The sequence below is a fragment of the Ctenopharyngodon idella genome, chromosome 21, assembly GCF_019924925.1.
Source record: "Ctenopharyngodon idella isolate HZGC_01 chromosome 21, HZGC01, whole genome shotgun sequence".
In the NCBI taxonomy this organism is placed as follows: domain Eukaryota; kingdom Metazoa; phylum Chordata; class Actinopteri; order Cypriniformes; family Xenocyprididae; genus Ctenopharyngodon; species Ctenopharyngodon idella.
The window spans coordinates 1,259,348-1,282,500 of record NC_067240.1 but is presented as its reverse complement, the minus strand read 5'-3'; the positions used below and the strand labels follow the sequence as shown (position 1 = coordinate 1,282,500).

The following is a 23,153-nucleotide window of genomic DNA, read 5'->3' as shown; positions in this document are numbered from 1 at the left end:
GTTGCGTGCGAGTGTGCCCTCTGATCATGTGTGGTAGGGTGGACACAAACACAACCCTAAGGCCTCCGTGACCCCACCGGGGCCCGTGAGGTCAGCTGGGGTCAGGTCTGATGGTGGTCACAGGTGTTACCAAACTGTGTATGTGTGTACAAAGTGAGTCCAAAACTCACTTTGTGCCAGATCTATCTATCTGTGTATGCGTCTGTCTGTCTGTCTTTCTAGCAGCTACATGGCAACCACACAAAACACCTTAGCTCCTGCATAGCAACAACTCAATATATTTTAATAACTGCCTAGTATCACCCAGCCACTCGAAACACTATAGTTACACCTTACCCAGAAAAAAAAATAATCCAGAACACTTGCAGTGCTGTAGCAACTGCTCAAAACACTTTAGCAACTGCCTAGCAACACCTTAGTAACTACCTAGAACACCCTATCTAGTAAGTACCTAGCAACACTAGGTACCCTAGATCGCCCTAGTTATGCCTTGCCTAAAATAAACAGCAAGAAGACATTTGTTATGTTGTAGAAACTATTTAAAACACTTTTGCAACTGCCTAACAACACCCTAGTAACTACCTAGAACACCCTGACAATTTAGTAAGTGCCTAGCAACCATTTAGAACACCCTAGCAATGCCTTACCCAGAAAATCCAGCCAGAAGACACTTGCAATGCCTTAGCAACTGCCTAGCAACACCCTAGTAACTACCCAGAACACCTTGGCTACTCTCTAGTAAGTACCTAGCAACACTCAGATGACCCTAGTTATGCCTTACCTAGAAAAAAAAAACAGCCAGAAGACATTTGTAATGTTGTAGAAACCATTGAAAAACACTTTAGCAGCTGCCTAACAGCACCCTAGTAACTACCTAGAACACTCAATTTAGTAAGACAATTTAGTAAGTGCCTAGCAATCATTTAGAACACCCTAGCAATGCCTTACCCAGGAAAGCCAGCCAGAAGACACTTGCAATGCCGTAGCAACCCCTCATAACACTTTAGCAACTTCCTAGCAACACCCTGACAACCCTGAGCAACTACTCTAAACAATCTAGTAACACCTTACCCAGAAACAAACTGCCAGAATGCTGTAACAACCACTCAAAACACTTTAGCAACCTCTTAGTAACACCCTAGTTACTAGCCAGAACACCTTGGCAACTGTCTAGTAAGTGCATAGAAACCACTCAGAACACCCTAGTAATGCCTTACAGCCAGAAAACACTTGTAATGCCATAGAAACCACTCAAAACACTTAAGCAACTCCCTAGCAACACCCTAGTAACCACCTGGAACAACCTGGCTACTGTCTAGTAAGTGTCTAGCAACACTCAGATCACCCTAGTTATGCCTTACCAAGAAAAAAGAGCCAGAAGACGTTTGTAATGCCGTAACAACCACTCAAAACACTGTAGCAACCTCTTAGTAACACCCTAGTTACTAGCCAGAACACCTTGGCAACTGTCTAGTAAGTGCATAGAAACCACTCAGAACACCCTAGTAATGCCTTACAGCCAGAAAACACTTGTAATGCCATAGAAACCACTCAAAACACTTAAGCAACTCCCTAGCAACACCCTAGTAACCACCTGGAACAACCTGGCTACTGTCTAGTAAGTGCCTAGCAACACTCAGATCACCCTAGTTATGCCTTACCTAGAAAAAAGAGCCAGAAGACATTTGCAATGCCATAACAACCACTCAAAACACTGTAGCAACCTCCTAGCAACACCTTAGTTACTAGCCAGAACACTGTGGCAACTTTCTAGTAAGTGCCTAGAAACCACTCAGAACACCCTAGTAATGCCTTACAGCCAGAAAACACTTATGTCATACAAACCACTCAGAACACTTCATCAACTTCCTAGCAACACCCTAGTAACCATCCAGAAGACCATAACAAATACTCAGAGCACTTTAGCAACTCCATATTCCATTTAAACTATGTATTGTACTCAATGTATTAAGCCAGTTAGCAATTAAGTTTATATTTTATTACTTGCCAAAGCTATTTTTTACTCGCATTTTGGTGCTTGGTGAGTGTTAATTTTAAATTGTGGACTGTGTGTGTGTGTGTGTGTGTGTGTGTGTGTGAGGAGGGTGGTTGACCTGACACATTCTAAAATAAATGCTCTCGTACGTTCAGACGTCCACCTGCATGAAATGCGCGCACGCACACACACACAGCACGGCATACGAACGCTGGAATGTAAACAAAAGTGCTTGGTTTGGAGTGTGTGAGTTTGTGTGTGTGTGATTAGTGTTTGTGTGTGTTTATGTCTGGATTTAGATGGGCTTCTATGGTCATTTGCAGTGACCTTTCACACTGCCAAAAATCAGATGATCCACAAAAGGTGTTCTGGAAAATATGAGTGGAAAGATCAAATGGCAGATCAAAACAGAGATCAAGCAAAGATGTATTATCATCCCTACCTGGATTTTTCAGGGAGTGAATTTGCTTGTAGAATATGGTTCGATTCTTACAAATATGAAACTGCATGTTTAAACATAAGAAAATAAATTAAACCTCAGTAAATTAGTTAGGACCAACATAGTTTGACAAATGTAATTAAGTTAAACATACTAGAGTAAATTAATTTGACCTAAACCAACTAAATTGTGTTGACCCAACTAAACTGATTTAATTTGAATGAACTTCAATTAAATTAAGTAAGGGTAATGAATTAATTTTTAGTTTGAAACTAAGTCTGTGATTCAGTCTCTGGTTTTTGAAACGGGACAGATGCGAGTGTTGACACACGTGACGGATGTGAGCGGGAGTCTGTCTCTCTCTCTCACCTCATCGTTTGTCATGAGTGTTTCCTCTCCTCCTCTTCCTCCTGTCGCTCCCCAAGTCCCAGCGCTGCGGTGGAGCAGAGGAACCGCATGTCCCTCCTGGGCCCCTGTAGCTGTTTCTCTCTCTCTCAGTCTCCAGTAACTTCCAGTAAACCCATCAGAACGTCCCCGTGACGTGGTTAAAGATGGCGGCTCGGTTGGCATTGGTTGGCACAGAGATGCAGCCTGGCATCACTGCAGGCCATGACAATCAGCTCCAGGCACTGACAAGCCTGTTGCTTAGCAACCCTATTGAACTTTGGCCCGCTTTACTGTGTTTCCAACACTCCTCGAGAGAGAGAGACGGACAGGCAGAGAGACAGACACCATCGTTTGGGACATAGCGTGTTTGTGTTATGATCATAGTGCGTGTATGTTTATCACTTTTTTTTAATCCAATATTATATATTTTACTTTTGAAAACTTTTTTTACCCCTTATTATAAAAGTATAAAATTAGAACTGTGGCCTTACCCTGTTATCAGATGCTAATGCCGTAGCACTTTAAAATATACCATTGTACTGAATGATTACCATAATATTCATAAGGTGTTTACCATCTGCCATGGTAAGGTGCTTCAAAGAATACCATGGTACTACTATCATGATAATGACCAAAAACATGGTGATAACTTGCTGCCTCCCCCAGACAACGTCAGTTTGACCTTTTTAAGAAATATTATTTCACTTTTAAAGACACACATTTCGATATTTTACCCCTATGAAAATTACTGTGAAAGCAACTGCACAAGTTAAATATTATTTTACTTAGGAAATATGAAAAAATGTATTTTTGAAATGTAATATTTAAGATATTTTATTTTAATATATTTTATTTTATATTTTTTAAATCTTTTTTTATTTCTGTTTTATTTCATATTTTATTTAATTATTTTATATAATTTTTTATATTTCCAATCAGTTGATTTATTTAAAAAAAATATTTCAATATTTATTTAAAAAAATATTTCAATATTTATTTCATTTTTTCATTTATTTTATATATTTTTATTATTATTATTATTTTATACTTTTAAAAAAAAAATCATATTTCCAGTCAATGTATTTATTTTAATATTTTATTTTTATTTTATTTCCATTTATTTTATATATTTTTATTTCATTTTTCATTTATTTTATATTTTATTTTTTATTATTATTTTATACTGTTTTAAAAAAAAATCATATTTCCAGTCAATTTATTTATTTTAATATTTTATTTTTTTGTTATTTCCATTTATTTTATTTCCATTTATTTATTTTATTATTTTATATTTTATTTTACACTTTTAAAAAAAATCATATTTCCAGTCAATGTATTTAATATTTTATTTTTATTTTGTTTTATTTCCATTTTTTTTATTTAGTTTTATTGTATTTACTTTATTTTACATAGTTTTCATTTCATTTTTTCATTTATTTTATATTTTTTATTATTTTACACTATTTAAATTTTTTTCATATTTCCAGTCAATTTATTTATTTTAATATTTTATTTTTGTTTTATTTCCATTTATTTATTTATTTTATTATTTTATTTTTCATTTATTTTATTTATTTTATTATTTTATTTTTCATTTATTTTATTTTTTTATTTTATTTTATTCACAGTAGTCTGAATAGGAATAGTGTTTTGTGTCAGCTGTGTTCTGGTCCAAATCAAACTCACTCCTGAATCTCTGGCAGCCTGTTGCAAGAGCCGTCGGTTGTGGAGAGCCCAGCAGATCCAAACCTCTATTTATACACACCAGATCACTCGCGCTCGTTTGTTAAGTCTGTCTCGCTCGATCTGTCCAAGCACATGTCCAGGAATCCCATTTCTTTGTCTGTATTTTAACACCAGAGAATTGAAACATGCACACAATGCTTTCAATTAACCTTTTGGATTATTAGTTCAAAACTAACATCCTCTTTTGATTAGCGCTATTTTAGAGCAGCGCAGTGTGTGTGTGTGTTTGAAGAGAGCGGGCTAATGGTTTTAATAACATTTACGAGAGCTTTGGTATTTCCCCTACAGCTGCATTCATTCTCTGCAAAGTGCCAAAAGCTTTCTGGACGAGAAGAGAAAAAAAGTGCTTTAAACAAAACAGATGTGTCTGTACAGCAGGTTACAGTGTGTGTGTGTGTGTGTGGAGCCTCTTAGACAGCAGCTTACACGTAATACACACACATGCATGCAGAACAACTGCATGAAAGAGGGGATCTGATCTATGGAAGCTTTAACTTGAACTTTTTCTCAGAATTTAGATAAAAAGTTGCAGTTACCATTTTTTATGTTTTTATTCCGTGGCGGAAACAAGCTTCCATACAGATCTGAGACAGTCACACCTGTGTCGCCACGGCGATGACTGACAGCTAGCAGGATGACACTGACAGAGACATAAGGACATGTGTGTAGAGAGAGAGATATCGGTGCCACACACACTCAAACTTCAGCATTTGATCTTTGCGCCATCGTGAGCTGCACGAGTCTCTCACGGTGAAACCTGCAGTGATTTAAAGAGTTTTATTCCTGAACGCAGCGCATAGACCTGGGAATCATCGAAGGAGGCTGACTCATTTGGTTTGATGTCTTGAGCAATGAATCATGGGTGGAACTGAGCAGCTGGGGGGTCTCGTGAAAGAGTCGTCTTTTAAAACGCTTTGATCTGCGTTGAGAAAAAGAATTACTTTAAAAACATTATTTACCAAACTCAAAGCACGAGTAATGTTACCAAAAACACTGATGTTTATTGATCGTGTATGACAAACAAGTGAAGAAAACATATGCTAATTATAATTAAGATATTTTTACAAATGAAAATTTATCGGTATTTACACTTTGTTTCCATTTAAGTGTGTTGGCATTTTATCCAGAAATTAAACTTTGCACTTTTGAAAGTGTCATTTCATTGAATAACAACAATTGCTGCATTTAATCATTTGTTTAATTTGACAGTTTAAATAAAAAGTAGAAAATTTGTCGAGACAAACTTTTATGTTGGCTTGACAAAATTTGAAAGTTTTATAAGCTTCCTAGCATTTTTTTTAATCATGTTGTTAACATGTTTTAGCACATTGCTAGCATTATTTAGCATGTTGTTAGCATGAATTAGCACATTTCTAGCATGAGTTAACATGCTGCTAGCATGAATTGGCATTTTAACATATTTTAACATGTTGCTAGCATGTTTAACACTTTTCTAGCATGATTTGGCATGCTGCTAGCATTTTTTAACATGCTGCTAGCATGAATTAGCATGTTACTAGCATATTTTAACATGTTAACATGATTAAGCATGTTAGCATTTCTTATCACATTGTAAGCATGTTTTAGCACGTTGCATTCTGCTAGCATGTTTTAACATGCTGTTAGCATGAATTGACATTTTCCTAACATATTTTAACATGTTGCTAGCATTTTTTAACACTGTTAACATGATTTAACATGCTGCTAGCATTTTTTAAAATGCTGCTAGCATGTTGTTAGCATGATTTAGCATTTTGTTACCATGTTTTAACATGTTGCTAGCTCGAATTAACATGGTGCTAACATGAATTAGCATGTTGCCAGCATGTTTTAGCATTTTGCTAGCATGTTTTAGCATTTTGCTAGCATGATTTAGCACATTTGCTGCCATGTTTTATCATGTTGCTAGCATGTTTTATCACATTGCTAGCATTATTTAGCATGTTGCTAGCGTGAATTAACACATTGCTAGCATGATTTAACATGCTGCTACCATGAATTGGCATTTTGTTAACATATTTTAACATGTTGCTAGCATGTTTTAACACTTATAACATGATTTAACATGCTGCTAGCATGTTTTAACACTCTGTTAACATGATTTAACATGCTGTTAGCATTTTTTTAAATGCTGTTACCATGAATTGGCATTTTGTTAACATTTTAACATGTTGCTAAAATGAATTAGCATCTTGCTAGCATTTTTTTAACTCTTTGCTAACATGATTTGACATGATGCTAGCATGTTTTAACATGCTGCTAGCATGAATTAGCATGTTACTAGCATATTTTAACATGTTAACATGTTAACATGTTTAAGCATTGTGACGAGCAGGGCGGGCGAGAGCCGTGAGGGAACGGCGCGAGGCCGGTGACGCGAGAGTTAACAAGCTCCACCTGTGAGGCGCACCGGCCTCGAGTCTCTCACGGAGGAGCTCCGGAAGCATAAAAGGAGGAGCGACGACAGTGAAGGACGAGAGAGGACCAGGCCTGGACTTTATTTTGTTTTATTATGTTTGTGTGGCCGGCAGACGTCCGCGAGGGTCTGCCGGCATTACTTTCCTTTTGTTCTTTGTTTATTTTATTAAAGTTTATTGTTGAATGTTCGCCGGTTCCCGCCTCCTTCTTCCCACATCATACGAACTGTGTTACATTGGTGCCGAAACCCGGGAGGAAGGAGGGACATGCTGTCGGAGAGCCCTCGCTGCTGAGGGGGATCGCGGTGCTGCGGAGTTCGGGCAGCGCGGGAGTGAAGACCGCGAGAGGCTGCCCGAGGCGGTGGTACTGGAGCCTTGTGAAAGGTGGGACGGAGACCCGGATGCCGTGCTCCTGGGACGAGGTGGGGTGGCTGCCGTCCTGGAGGGAGCGGAGGAATGCCGTCGTTTGCCGTGGGCCGGAGCCTGCTACCGTCCGCCATGAAGGGGAGGAGCAGGGAACGGCGGATTCGCTGCCGGCTGCCCTTAGCCGGAGGAGCCATCGCCGGCCGCCAGGAGGCGGTCGAGGATCGGGCCGTCCACCGAGCGTCCAGTGCCATCGCATGGCACCGCGAGGAAGAGCCTCTCGGCGGGCTGAGGACCGAGCGGCAGTGTGTCAGGGAACCGGATCAAGATTTTTATTTTTTTTTTTTTTTCCTCTCTTCCCTCTCTCGTTCTGTCACTCCCCTTGCTTCCGTCTCCTTTCTCTCGTCTCGTCTGTCCTTACCCCCAGGTGCTGCGGCCGCCGAGACAGGCCCCGGGGGGGAGTAGAGCGCAGTCTCGGGAGTACCCCCCGGCCTGCGAGGGGCGATGGGGGTATGTGACGAGCAGGGCGGGCGAGAGCCGTGAGGGAACGGCGCGAGGCCGGTGACGCGAGGGTTAACGAGCTCCACCTGTGAGGCGCACCGGCCTTGAGTCTCTCACGGAGGAGCTCCGGAAGCATAAAAGGAGGAGCGACGATAGTGAAGGACGAGAGAGGACCAGGCCTGGACTTTATTTTGTTGTATTATGTTTGTGTGGACGTGTGGACGTCTGCCGGCATTACTTCCGTTTTGTTCTTTGTTTAGTTTATTAAAGTTTATTGTTTGAACGTTCGCCGGTTCCCGCCTCCTTCTTCCCCCATCATACGAACTGTGTTACAAGCATGTTAGCATTTCTTATCACATTGTAAGCATGATTTATCACGTTGCTAGCATGTTTTAGCACATTACATTCTGTTAGCATGTTTTAACACGCTGCTAGCATGAATTGACATTTTCCTAACATATTTTAACATTTCAATTATCATGTTGCTAGCGTTTTTTAACACTGCTAACATGATTTACTATGCTGCTAGCATTTTTTAAAATGCTGCTAGCATGATATAGCATTTTGTTACCATGTTTTAGCATGTTTCTAGCTTGAATTAACATGGTGCTAACATGAATTAGCATTTTGCCAGCATGTTTTAACATTTTGCTAGCATGATTTAATGCACATTGCACAAAGCATGATTTAGCATGTTTTAGCATGTTGTCCGTAAGTCCGATCCATCTAGAATAACGAATAACCTTAAATAGGATTTCAGTATTTCAGTACTTTGTCAAGCCACCATAATAATGTTCATATGCACAATTGCTGTGCATCAAAAACACGACATGCGTTTGTAATAATAGCCAGATTCTTGCATTTCTGAAATGCTGTGTTTTTTTTCCTGAAGGGCCCCACTGTCGCTCTGCGGCCCCTAAATATTTGGACATGCCATTTGATTAACTGTCGCTGTTTTCACAGTCAGAGTCTCTCTCTTTTTTTCTGTGACCTTCCAGCTTCAGTTTTGCTCTTGCTGTTTTCCCTCCACAAAGCCAAACAATCAGCTCCGCTCAGGAATCGCAGACGGACCGTCTGAATGCGAAGCCGAGTGCAAGTCATTAGTGTCCCGCTGGGCTCCGAGCAGGTCTTACGCTGACACCAAACGTCCCGACAGACTCAGTCTTACCCAGATTGCAACAAATTCTCAAGGTGATTTTTCTGTCGGTTGGCTTGGTTTAGTCGAGAGCTTGTGCCTCCTGTTGAGTCACTAATAGATTCGCAGGATCAAACATCTGTAAGATTCATTCTGGAGACAATGAGGCACAGAATCATTGCGGTATAGAAACTAGATTACTATGTTTTTAAAGACAATATGAGTGATGTTTCCCCATGCAAAACTCTGCTAGGATAGGGTTATTATAGTTAACTAATGCTAAAACCATAAAACATTTCTCCTTGTATAGAAACTTTGTTCTTTAAAATTGAGTCAAGAACCCTAAAGTTCTATATAGAACCCCACTGAATCTTTCTTCTGAGAGAGTAGATGACTTTACTGTAGTAAATACAGCGTCAGTGTCCTCTTCCTCTGTCTGTCGTTCTCTCACACCTGCATTAGCGCTGCCGCACAGTAAAACACATTCCCAGTTTCATGTGGCATTTTTCCACAGATGTGACGGCCCTAAGAGGAAGTAATTGCATGTGTGTGAGTGTGTGTGTGTGTGCTGCACATTCCTGCACCTGTGTGCTGGTGTGTGTTTATTGGAAAGGCGGTAGAGATATAATTGGAAGTGTTCAGCTCTCTGGCTGTTCCCTGCGGCTCAAACCCTTGGCGGGGGAAAAAACGGGGCCGTGGACAGATCAGGGGCTTTAGGGTTTCGCATGGGGGGGGTTAGAGGGGCAGAAATTGGTCCCAGCTGTCAAGTCAAAGCTCAAGGAACTGCCCGACAAACACTGTCACGTATTCAACTGCTGCTCACAGGTACAGTTGAGAGATGTCAGGTGTTTTTCAGTGTTGAAATAATTTCTCCGTTCACACACTGTTGCAAATTGGTTAGATAACTGCATAGAAAAATAACTGTACTGCAAGTTACCTTCAAGATGACCTTTCTAAGTCTTGATGTTGTTTTTGTGCTCTACTAGAACAGGTTTTCATGCTTGAATGTTGATTATTGTCCTCATATTCTCCATTGTTGCAGCTCCTCTCTTCCCAGTCTGTCAGTAACGCTCTGTTTACACAATGTGCTCTGATTGGTCGGCTGGAGCAGTGTGTTGTGATTGGTGTTTGGGAAATGCCCCGTCCCTTACCAGAACCGCCAGTTTCAACACACTACTAACTAACTCAACCAGGCCCCGCCCCTTTATTCTGTGTATGAATTATTTAAATGAGGAATATTGTGAAGAAAACTCAAGATGGAGGCGTTTCAGGGAGTTATAGTGATATAGATATATAGATATTCTATAAAAAACACTTTTGTTAGTATTTCTTATAAATAGTGTAAATTCAGCAAGTTTGTCTCTAGGTTTCAGTAACAGCTATTTAAAGGATTAGTTCACTACTGAATTAAAATTTCCTGATAATTTACCCATGTCATCCAAGATGTCTTTCTTTCTTCAGTCGAAAAGAAATGAAGGTTTTTGAGGAAAACATTCCAGGATTTTTCTCCATATAGTGGACTTCACTGGGGTTCAACGGGTTGAAGGTCCAAATGTCAGTTTCAGTGCAGCTTCAAAGAGCTCTACATGATCCCAGACGAGGAATAAGAGTCTTATCTAGAGAAACCATCGATCATTTTCTAAAAAATTAAAATAAAAATTATAATTTTTTAACCACAAATGCTCGTCTTGCACTGCTTTGTGATGCTCCACGCATTACATAATGACTTTCGAAAGGTCACGCGTGACGTAGGCGGAAGTACCGATCCAGTGTTTACAAAGCGAACGTGCAAAGAGTAAGTCCAAATGCCTTTACAAAAAAAGGTAACACAACAATGTCGGACGATTTTTAAGTTGGAGGAGAAAATTAGTTTTTCGCCCTACTGCGGTACTTCCGTCTACACCACGCGTGACCTTTCCAACATGATTACGTAATGCGTAGCACACCACAGAGCAGTGCAAGATGAGCATTTGTGGTTAAAAAGTATATAATTTTTATTTTTTTTAAGAAAATGATCGATTGTTTCACTAGATAAGACCCTTAAGCCCGGAACACACCAAGCCGACGCTGACAAACTAGTTGGCTCACGTCGGCAGCGTCTGGGTCCAAAGTTGCCCTGACACACCAAACCGACGCTCGACACCCGACGGCCAAGTAGCACGTCCGTTCTGCGCCTGCACAAGATGAAATGCTTTTCTGTACCAGCAGGTGGCAGTAGCTGAACAACCAATCAGAATGATCAGATAGCCCGACTGACTGACGAGCTCTGACGCCGATTCAACATGTCGAATCAGCCGAAAAAAGCAGACGAGGACCAACTTCAGCCGACGGTGCAGAACTCACTGAGAAAACTTAGTCGGAAAAACTGCCCGATGGCAAACCGTCGGCTTGGTGTGTTCTGGGAATTATTCCTCGTCTGGGATTGTGTAGAGCTCTTTGAAGCTGCACTGAAACTGACATTTGGACCTTCAACCCGTTGAACCCCAGTGAAGTCCACTATATGGAGAAAAATCCTGGAATGTTTTCCTCAAAAACCTTCATTTCTTTTCGACTGAAGAAAGAAAGACATGAACATCTTGGATGATATGGGGGTGAGTAAATTATCAGGAAATTTTAATTCAGAAGTCAACTAATCCTTTAAGAAACCATACTGGTCAAATTCTAATCATAATTTACAGGTGATTGGCAGAATGTCTAGATGACCTCAAGTAGTATGACATCATTTCCTCAGCTATACATCTACATGTGTGTGTGAGGCATGGTTGCTGGGAATGGCAGGATGCCAAGGCGCTGTGTCCATGGTGATGTGGGATTATTGTCATTATTATGATTATTATGGTCTTTGGACATGCCAGAGCAGTTCAATGAGGCTCACCGCACCTTCCCACATCCATTCAGATTCATTTGGCTTCTCCAAATAAATATTTATCAGTCAGAGTGGGCGAACGCTTCGTTAGGCTTGATAATTCCTGGCGCTTTGGGCAGAGACAGGGCAGGAGGGGTTCTGGGCGCAGGACGTCCTTCAGGGGTCGATGGACCAAAGCGCCAGCCGCTCGAGAGCTTGAGCCTGAGCTCCTGAATGTCTCAGTTGTTTCTCCTCTAGAGGTCTCAACAGTGTCTTAAACTGTGCTCAGATGTGCCAAGATACTGAAGTCTGCGATGAGATCTCAATCTAAAACTAAAACCCATTACATTCAAAGTTGTGATTTTAACTTTTGTGCAAAATTTGAATAAAGCAGCGTTTCCATCCCATGTGTTTAAGAGAACAAAATAATCAAATGTCAGTAATGAAAATGTAAGTTGCTGCATTCAGGCTCTTTTCACAATTGTGTGAGACGCTTCTGGAGGGAATTAAACCAAATCATTCAGACTTTAGCAGTGTCTGAAATTGATGGGACAGACAATTGTTGTGATGTCTGAAACCATAGTGGATGTAATCGAGTGTGCTCATTCAATCCCATAATGCACCGCAATAACGAGTGTACAAGCGATGTACACTCAATGGTTAGAGAATACCCATAATGCACTGTGAGGGTCACGCGCCAAATAAATTCCCAGCGACTGACCAGAAGATGGTGCCCGCAGCTGATCTATACATTTTTCAAACTGCTGATCCAGCGGAATATTATACAGGTATAAATTCCTTTTTTATGTAAGCAATAAGGTATGACAGGCTCTGCTGTATCATGAATAAGTCACGGCTGAAGGACGTTGTTAGGCACGACGCTTCAGCCGTGACTTATTCACGATACAGCACTAGCCTTGAGTACCTTATTTCTTTTATAAAATGGTTACCACACAATACAAATATTAAAGCCAAAAATATGTATCAATGCAACTTTCATGAAGTAAACTTTCTCTAAATCCTTCCTTCCGCCAGAAAAAATAGTCCCTGGCCGTGAACAGCAACAGAAATGACATTTTCACGCCATTAGATGGCGGCAAAGGCTGTCTTTATGAGTATGTCAGTCAGTAGTGAAGACTTTTACATTGAAAAGATTGAATTGTTTTGAAAACGGAGCAAGACACAACTGACAAATGCTTTGACTAGCGCTGTAAGTCATGGGAAATCCCCTTAAATGTTAAAAGGACAAGATAATACATCGGATATTTAAACAGATTTTTTATTATGAACATAGGACTGACCTGAAGGAAAATGCTAAATCTGAATACAGGTAATAAACTCTCTCTCTTTCTCACAATACTCTTCTACATAATACAGTAAGCTTCAATGAACAATACTGAGAACAGTTTACGTTGCTAAGAGTGGATGCTAAAGGTGTTGTGTAGTGATACACAGAACTGTTGGGTGAAGCGGTCATAGCCGTGTTTTATCATGAATAAAACACAGCTATTGACCAATCAGAATCAAAGACAGAACTAACCGTTTTATAATGATTATTAAATTGTTTATTTAAGGTGTATATTTAATTACGTTTTCATTCACTCCCTCAAGTGAACTACATTTGTGGACTAATGCAGGGAGTGAGGGGCGATATATGGGGCGATTTTGGACACAGACTTTGGCTCAGGCATTTTAGAACCAACATTTGAGATGCTGTGATGTGATTGGTCCACTGGTTAGTCCAGTTATCCAATCACAGCCTCTGATGGTTGCAGTAATGCTTTAAAAAGTTATTGTGTTAAATTCAATATGGCGTCTAACCTGACTAAGATCTACAGTATATGACCAAGAATATGTGTTAATGTTGAATTTACATTACGTTTTTCCACTGCATTTAAGGTATTCATTGTGTCATCCATTCCCAAGTGTCATCCATTCTCTCCATCAGTGTCGACTCCGGTTTGAACAATGTAAGGCTGAACACCGTCGTCATTTTGTCTGCGTGAGATTCTCCAGCTTTGTTGTTGTTGAGCGACCGAAGCGCGAGCTGTTAAAGCTCTGCCCTCTTCTGGAAAGGGGCCTGAGCAGCAGCTCATTTGCATTTAAAGTGACACACACAAAATCTGCGTGTTTTTGCTCACACCCAAATAGGGGCAAATTTGACAAGCTATAATAAATGATCTGAGGGGTATTTTGAGCTGAAACTTCACAGACACATTCTGGGAACACCAGAGACTTCTATTACATCTTGTAAAAGGGGCATAATAGGTCCACTTTAAATAAAGGTTCAAGAGAATTAACAAATCACACATTAATGCATGATTTGCATTAATTGCGTTATATAAATCGCTTTGAAATAGACATCGCAGCACGTTTTAGATGATAAAAAGTGACTTGTATTACAGAAAATATAGTACTTTTTAAAGAAAGATTATGACGACATTTTTATTTTTTTGGAATAATGTTCACAATTTGTTCACTATAAGACCTGAAATGAGAAAGTAAATGTGTTTCATGAGAAAAAAAAAAAACATGACGTGTCTAAGCTCCGACCTCAGCTAATAAATTTGTTCTAGAAACGTTGCAGAAACTGTTCTATAAATGTTATTTAAAGAACGTTTTGTCTTAAACATTTCCACATCTTTCACTAATGTTTTGTTATGTGAAGGTTAATACATAAACATAGTCATGTCTGTATTCGCATAGATGAAAGTCTTGTTTTAAAAGTGCTTCACATTGCGCTTATTAAGTTCTTGTGCGATGCGAATCCGTCACGTGTGCAGATGTATGATGTGTAGGTGGTGTGGCGGATCTTCACGGATTAACCAACATCCTGAAAATGTCTTCTGCTTTAACCCCGGCACCTAATTTCTGATGCCCTCTCCTCTTTCTTCTCCCTCCAAAGTAAATAAACCTTCATCTGAACCGAAGCAAATGCCCGTTCCCACTCCCTAACCGCCGCGCGGAGAGCGTTTTTATCTGCGCGCCGCGGCGGTGAAGTCTTTTTCTGTATCTGCCGTGGCAGAGAGAGACGCACACATGGGCAGAGGCCTCTGTGGTCGTCCTGCCTTCCGCGGGAGAATCAAGCCAAGCCTTTGAGGCCGCGGCCGCATGAGCACTCATTTATTTCCGCGTCCAAAGCGAGGTCTGCGGGCAGAGGAGTGCGCCGCTCTCTGCCGCTCTCCCAAAAGGAAGATTATTTTAAAAAGAGGCCTATCTGCTGAGCCCGCACTTTTCCTGTATCAAACCCGCCTTTCAACAGCCGCCCTGCGATGGTCCTGCTTTCAACATGCACTTTATGATGAGCTTCAGGCCTGTGAGATGCAAATGAGCCCGTGAGGAGAACTAGAGCGGCTCTGTGCTGTCGGGCTCCCGATAATCATGATTGACGTGTGACCTGCGCTGGGATTAGGGCTGGCCAATACATCCAATAAGCACCATATATTTCTGATGATTTGCTGCCGATATATAAAATTGAGCAACAGTGTGATTATCTAATGTGATGTTAATGCATTTTTTTTTTTTTATTTGTCCTAAATGTGTTATTTACTAAAATCCATCTCTGGTTTAGAGTAAAAACCGCAATAGAGTTGACAAGTTTGATTCATTTACACAAATCAGTTCAAACTGTCCAATGATTCATTTTAATATATATATATATATATATATATATATATGTATGTGTGTGTGTGTGTGTGTGTGTGTATGTATATATATATATATATAGATATATAGATATAGATATATAGATATAGATAGATATAGATATACACTATATATGTGTGTGTGTACATATAATTGAAATGATTAAATATTTATATTTTTGTTGAAATTTGAAATGCTTGGGGTCAGAAAACAGTTTTTATTATGATTAGGTTTTAAAGAACAGCATATATCTATTTGAAATAGAAATCTTTTGTAACATTATAAATGTCACTTTTTGTCAGTTTAATGCATCCTTACTTTTCTTTCAAAATATTTTATTTTATTTTATTTTAAGTTGTTTTTAAATTGAATCTAATTTTGTTTATTTGTTCATTTTAATTTGTAATTTTATTTTGTTATATTTTATTTATTTTTATTTATTTATTTGTATTTTTTATTTTATTTTATTTATTTTATTTTTATTTATTCATTTTATTTTTTTAAATTTTATTAAATTTTATTATTTTATTTTATTTTATTTTACTGACCCCAAAGTTTTGAACAGTAGTGTAAGTTTGATTTTAAAAATGTCAAAACCCTTTGGAGAGATTAACAGGCCATTAAGAGTATTTGCATTGCACAGACATGATATTTTTATGATGTTGTTATTGTGTTAAATGCCTTATAATGCATGTAAAATAGGGCACTGTCAGCGAGACGAAGGCAGTGTTGATATGTCAGCTTACACAATAGCTTATAAAATATTGTAGTAAGCAGCTTTCAACTCTGGCCTTTGAGTCTTAAATGAGGCATTAGTTTCATTTCACTCTACAAACCTTTTCATTTAGACAAACCTGTTTTTCTTTTCTTTTTTCAGGGAAGGATGTGCCCTGGACTTGAACTCCGGCGGGATTTTTTTCCTCTTCCAAAGCCTGTGGCACCTGTACCAACCGCAGTACCATCTGCTTGGCATTCAGCATCCAATAACACATTTCTGGGATAAACTCCGACACACACACACACACACGCAGAGGTCGGTGGGCGGTGGAAAGGTTGTGGGCCGACCGCTGGATTGGAATGACAGAGGTCTGTTAGACACATTGTTTTAATTGAAGATGCCCCAGCTGGGGTTTGGGAGGGACAGTTATCCGGGGAGGTCGGGATGGGAATTTTTAGGGGGGTGAATTCTGTCCGGAGGAATGTGCTGTAATTCAATCTCTAAATGAAGAGTATCAAAGAGTATTAAAGCGTTTTACTGGCCCTCGTGCCCCTCAGACGGCCCGCAGCGGAGGCCACAGGTGTTTGGCAAATACTGTGTTTTCTGAAGGAAAAGCTGGAGGCCGTGTTTATGTCATCATTCCTGCCTACGAGTCATTCTCTCCCCTACAAGCTGGAAAACCAGAGGAATTCATCAGAATCCACTTGCTGCTCCTTCAAACTCCCTTTTCTCACTTTTTTCTTGTTTTTTTTTCTCCAGTTGAGTTTTGGGACAGAACGTCCTTTCTTCAGAAAAGCTCACTCACATTCTTTCCTGCTTTCCCATAGAATCTCTCATATATATATATATATATATAATATAGATATAATCCCATATGTATGTATGTGTATATATATATATATATATATATATATATATATATATATATATATAGATAGATATAGATATATATAGATAGATATAGATATATATATATATATATATATATATATATAGATAGATAGATAGATAGATAGATAGATATTAAAACATATAATCTATTTTAAAATATATAACGTAATATATACTTTTTTGACATACTAAAAACAGTATTTTAATTAAATATATTAAATACTTTTAATATAAATTAAAATAGATATTAAAATTAAAAAAAATAATATTATTTTAAATATATTTTTAAATATATATATATATATATATTTAAATAAAATATTTATATTTTAAATATCACATAATAAAATATATAAAAATATTTTTTAAAAATAGAGATATTAAAAACAGTATTTTAATTAAATATATTAATAAATATTAAATGCTGTAAATATATATTACAATATCTATGCTTGTTTGTTGTATGTGTAATAGTTTTAATATTAATTTTTATTTAGTTTTAATATTTTTAAAATATTGTATTAAAATACTTATAGTATTTTAAGTATACTTATAGTATACTTACAGTATTATAAGTGTTTGTATATATGTATATGTATATATAATATTTATAGATATTAAAACATGATAATATATTTTAAAATATCATATATCTCATATAATATACTTTTTTTGAGATATTAAAAACATTATTTTAATTAAATATATTAATATATTAAAAGATAATTAAAATATCAAATATCTTTTAATATTATTTTAAACATTGCATTAAAATAGTTATATATATATATATATATATATATATAGTATTAAAATATGTGATAATATATTTAAACAAAATATATTTAAAATATATATAATTAATGTAATATATCATTTTAAAATATTTAAATATATTTAATAATTAAATATATTTAAAATATTGTGTTTTGTGTGTTTGTGTATGTATATATAGATAGATGGATAGAAATTTTTCTCCTCCACAGTAATCTTCAGTAAAGAGTCAGAAGAGATCTCAGCATCGTCTCAAACTGTGCTCAGACCAAAGTCTGCAGTCCAAAGAAAGACATCTCAGTATGATCTCAAACATTTCTCCTCAGATTCTTTTGGGGAGCGTCTCCACTGAACTCATCGAGCAGTGATAGATGAAGCTCAGAGTCAGCCGGGATGAATGTGGTTTCTCTCCTCTCGTGTCGCTCCATCATGTGACCACTAATGCTTTACAGAGATCTCTGACGTTTGTTTTCAATCCCTTCCCATCTAATCACTAATTGCGGTATGATATCCAAACACTTCCCGCTGTAATTCCACTGACCCAGATAGACCCGTCCGGCCCTGACGCTACCGAGGAGGAGATCCATTTGATCCTTGATTAAATCTGCGTTCGCTGTCTGAGCTTTAACCCACAATCACTGACAAACGCAAGAGACCTTCACGATACATGCGGCATTACAACCTTTATATGTAGATCTACATGTCGAGCACAGATAATAAAGTACAATCTCAAATCTGCGCTTGTCTCGAGACACTGAGAGTCGCAGGCTTAAAGGCTTAGTGTGAATCTCATTGTGTCCGTATTAAGACATTTTAGCATTGTGTGCTTCAGAAATAGACTTGTGCGTTAATCTTCAGAGGAACTTGTTTTATTTGTTTTGATGTTTCCAGGGATAGTTCAAGCTAAACTTCAAATTCTGTCGTTTATTCGCCCTCATGTTGTTATTTTTTGTAATTTAGTCTTTCAGGCTCTAAACGAGGCATCATATCAGTATTCTTCTGAAGGCATATGATGTTTTGTTTGAGAAACAGACATAAATTTAAGCTGTTATTCATTAATAATCTTCCTCGCACTGGACAGTTTTATTTACCTCAACTATTGTTTAAAAAAATTACTGTATTTCTTTCTTAAAAGAACCCAATCGCTGGGTTAAAACAAACCAATTGCTGGGTTAATACAACCCAATCGCTGGGTTAAAACAAACCATTCGCTAGGTTAATACAGCCCAATCGCTGGGTTAAAACAGCCAAATCGCTGGGTTAAAACAACCCATTCGCTGGGTTAAAACAAACCAATCGCTGGGTTAAAACAAACCAATCGCTGGGTTAAAACAAACCATTCGCTAGGTTAATATAGCCCAATTGCTGGGTTAAAACAACCCATTCGCTAGGTTAATATAGCCCAATCGCTGGGTTAAAACAACCCATTCGCTGGGTTAAAACAAACCAATCGCTGGGTTAAAACAAACCAATCGCTGGGTTAAAACAAACCAATCGCTGGGTTAAAACAACCCAATCGCTGGGTTAATACAGCCCAATCGCTGGGTTAAAACAAACCAATCGCTGGGTTAAAACAACCCATTCGCTGGGTTAATACAACCCATTCGCTGGGTTAATACAGCCCAATCGCTGAGTTAATACAGCCCAATCGCTGGGTTAAAACAAACCAATCGCTGGGTTAATACAACCCAATCGCTGGGTTAAAACAAACCAATCGCTGGGTTAAAACAAACCAATCGCTGGGTTAATACAACCCAATCGCTGGGTTAAAACAAACCAATCGCTGGGTTAATACAACCCAATCGCTGGGTTAAAACAAACCAATCGCTGGGTTAATACAGCCCAATCGCTGGGTTAATACAGCCCAATCGCTGAGTTAAAACAACCCAATCGCTGGGTTAAAACAACCCAATCGCTGGGTTAAAACAAACCAATCACTAGGTTAAAACAACCCAATCGATGGGTTAAAACAAACCAATCGCTGGGTTAAAACAAACCAATCGCTGGGTTAATACAAACCAATCGCTGGGTTAATACAACCCATTCGCTGGGTTAAAACAACCCATTCGCTGGGTTAAAACAAACCAATCGCTGGGTTAATACAGCCCAATCGCTGGGTTAAAACAACCCATTCGCTAGGGTAAAACAAACCAGTCGCTGGGTTAATACAACCCAATCGCTGAGTTAAAACAAACCAATCGCTAGGTTAATACAGCCCAATTGCTGGGTTACAACAAACCAATCGCTGGGTTTGTCCATTTTCAACCCAACTTGGGTTGTTTTTAACCCAGCATTTTTTAGAGTGTAGATTGTGCTGTCCTCAATGTGCATGATTTTTTTTAATATTTAATTTTTTATTATTTTTATTAACACATTACAGCACAGCAATTGCCTGACACACAGTAAATGGGGAAAAACGAAAAGTGAATAAGAAAAATGTAATACCAGCATCGAGTACTGTATGACAACTAGTGCTGTCAAATCGATTAATTGCATCTAATATAAAAGTTTTTGTTTACATAATATGTGTATATATTATTATATTTATACATATACTTATACAGACATGCACACACACATAATAAATATATATATATATATATATATACATACATTATGTAAACAAAAACTTTTATGTTAGATGCGATTAATCGCAATTAATCGATTTGACAGCACTAATGACAACACAAAATAAAGTAGATAAATAGTAAATAAATGAAAATACAACAGAAAATCTGGAGAATACAGAGAAAGAAGGACCAAATAAAATAAACGCTGTGCATTATTATAAGGTATTATTTGCATTTATCATGTAACAGATCTCCTTTGGATCGTGGGACTTAAACACACCTGGTCCATTTTATATTTAAGTGCACAGAGCTGAAAAAAATCAATGAACAGTTGAGATTTTGAGCTGAATTTACATACAGAACCGGCTGAATTCTCTAAACTCACAAGAATCAGTTTGTAACCTCAGACTGTTGCCGGTATTGATTACTGCGGTATTTTTGCATGATCCGGGAGGAATCTTTGTGAAGTTTCACAATCGGTTTCCACACAGCTCTGTTTCCACAGCTGCAGCCTGCTTCATGTGATCATGTGAAGGATGAGCTTATGTTTCTTACTGTACTCTTCTTATGGTTTGGTTATTAATGCTGCGGTCTAAATAACTTACTCTGAATACTATAGTTTACATGCCTCTGAATAACTGAAAAAATCATGCTTTTACAAGTCTATAAAATTACTGGAAAAAGTTATATGGCCCACTTGCCAAGCAACAAATGTGAGTTAAAAATCGGTGTTGGCGAGTATATGAAATGGTGTCAATCACCAGTTGGCCAGTAACATTTTGATGAATTCTAACAATGCAGATATTGTGAGAACATGAACATGAATGACGATCAGAACAGATGACAGGCCAGTGCTGCATCGTCACGAAAGTGCAAGAAAACATGAAAGGGAACTCGATTCGTTCCAGAAATCCGGGAATACTGAACTGAGCTCTCTTTTACATCTTCTTGCACTCGAACAGACATATTCAAACAAAGTTATGTCAAAATTCCTGTCTTGGCAAGTATCCTCTTAAATATATTCAGTTGAGAAAGAAAATGTGTGTCATATTGGATCTGTGCAGCTCTTAAAGTGACAGCAGCCTAATATTCCTGCTGCTGTCTGTGTTTTTAATTTGATTCAAACAACAAAAGACAAATAAAAATATCACTCACTGGCCTGTAAATTTTCACGGGCCAGTCACTGGCCATTGGCAGGTGTGACAAAAAGTTATTAATTATAAAATTATAGTTAGTTAGTTAGTTAGGGATCTGCCTCTAAAACTCTAGTTATAATATTTTATATTTTTATTATATAATTAGTGCTATTATATAATTGTGATTAATTGCATCCAAAATAAGTTTGTTTACATAATATGTGTGTACTGTGTATATTTATTTATGTATAACACATATATGCACACGCATGTATATATTTAACAAAAATATATTTATAGATGTATACATGTAAATATTTCTTAAATACTTGCATGTGTGTATTTATATATACATAATAAATATACACTGTACACACATATATTAGGCCTATGTAAACAAACTTTTATTTTAGATTCGATTTATCGTGATTAATCGTTTGACAGCACTAAATATATATATAAATGTATATGTTTATATATATTCTGTTATGAACTTTTGAATCAATTTCTGTTTATTTTTGATTTGTTCAGTCACACTTATGAAACAAATGGGGGGGAAAAAAAGACAATTTTAATAATTTTAAAAACCTCTAAAATTAAGACTCTGGTAAAACATACTATAATAGAATGAAATATTCTTATATCTTAAATATTCTTATTTTCATATAATAATATATACAATTTTTATACATATATTTGTTTTTGTTTTTTTAAGTCCAAATATGTAGCTTTTTTTTTAATGATTGTCATGCTTTTGGCCCAATAATGATGTAGTTACAACATCTGCCAGTTGGGGTTATCCGCTTAGTGTATAAATATTGGCTTGTCAGATATTTTTCTGCTCACCTGCTACAAATGTGCATCAAATTTGAGTCAAATATTGTTCAGATTTAGCTGCACAAAAATTGTCAAACGATTTCCAGCATTCACTAGTAATACAATAAACAAATCTGGCCATGAAGATGCTGTGACACTTTTTGCATAGTGAGTCACTTTAGGACTAAATCCTCAACTTTGGCTACATCTTAAGGATCTTCGACCAAATCGACCAGGAGGCGCTGCAGCCAAACAGGAAGTGATGTCATTTCTGTCACCAGGATGATTGGCTCATTCATATGTTTTCTGACCCACCTGAACAGCAGTACTTTAAAACACATTCTTGGATGAGCGTTTTATAGCAAGGAAATGCTTTTATAGGTGATCTGTGCTCTGAGTCTTTTAAATATGTTTGTAAACATGATGTCAGCTTCCAAATTTCCTTTTGACAGATGCGGGATTGGCCTGGAAACTTCATTCCATGAGACTCGACTGAATGAACGACGGTCTGTCAGATGTGACCGGTACGACTACAGCTCAATCCACATCTTCATGTTTTAATACATATACTTACTGATATTTCATCTGATCTGTGGGTTAACAGGGAAGGTTTCGGTGCAGGTGTGTGAAATAATGGACTCCAGTGACACATCAGACCTCTTAAAGAGACGCTTTCTGCAGGTTTTCATTAGGCCCGTGTGTGTGATCCACCAAAACAACCATATTAAATAGATATGAAAGCCACAGTGATGCATTTAAAACACTGATGACATT

The 23,153-nt window shown here is 37.7% G+C and overlaps 1 long non-coding RNA gene across 1 annotated transcript in view; it reads left to right on the top strand.

The window, feature by feature from the left end:
- Positions 1-17,021, top strand: part of LOC127503622 (uncharacterized) — a 37,622-nt gene extending 20,601 nt beyond the window's left edge. The window contains exon 5 of the long non-coding RNA XR_007927133.1: positions 16,352-17,021. This is a non-coding gene — a long non-coding RNA (uncharacterized LOC127503622). The remainder of the gene's footprint in view (positions 1-16,351) is intronic.
- The last annotated feature ends 6,132 nt before the right edge of the window (positions 17,022-23,153 follow it).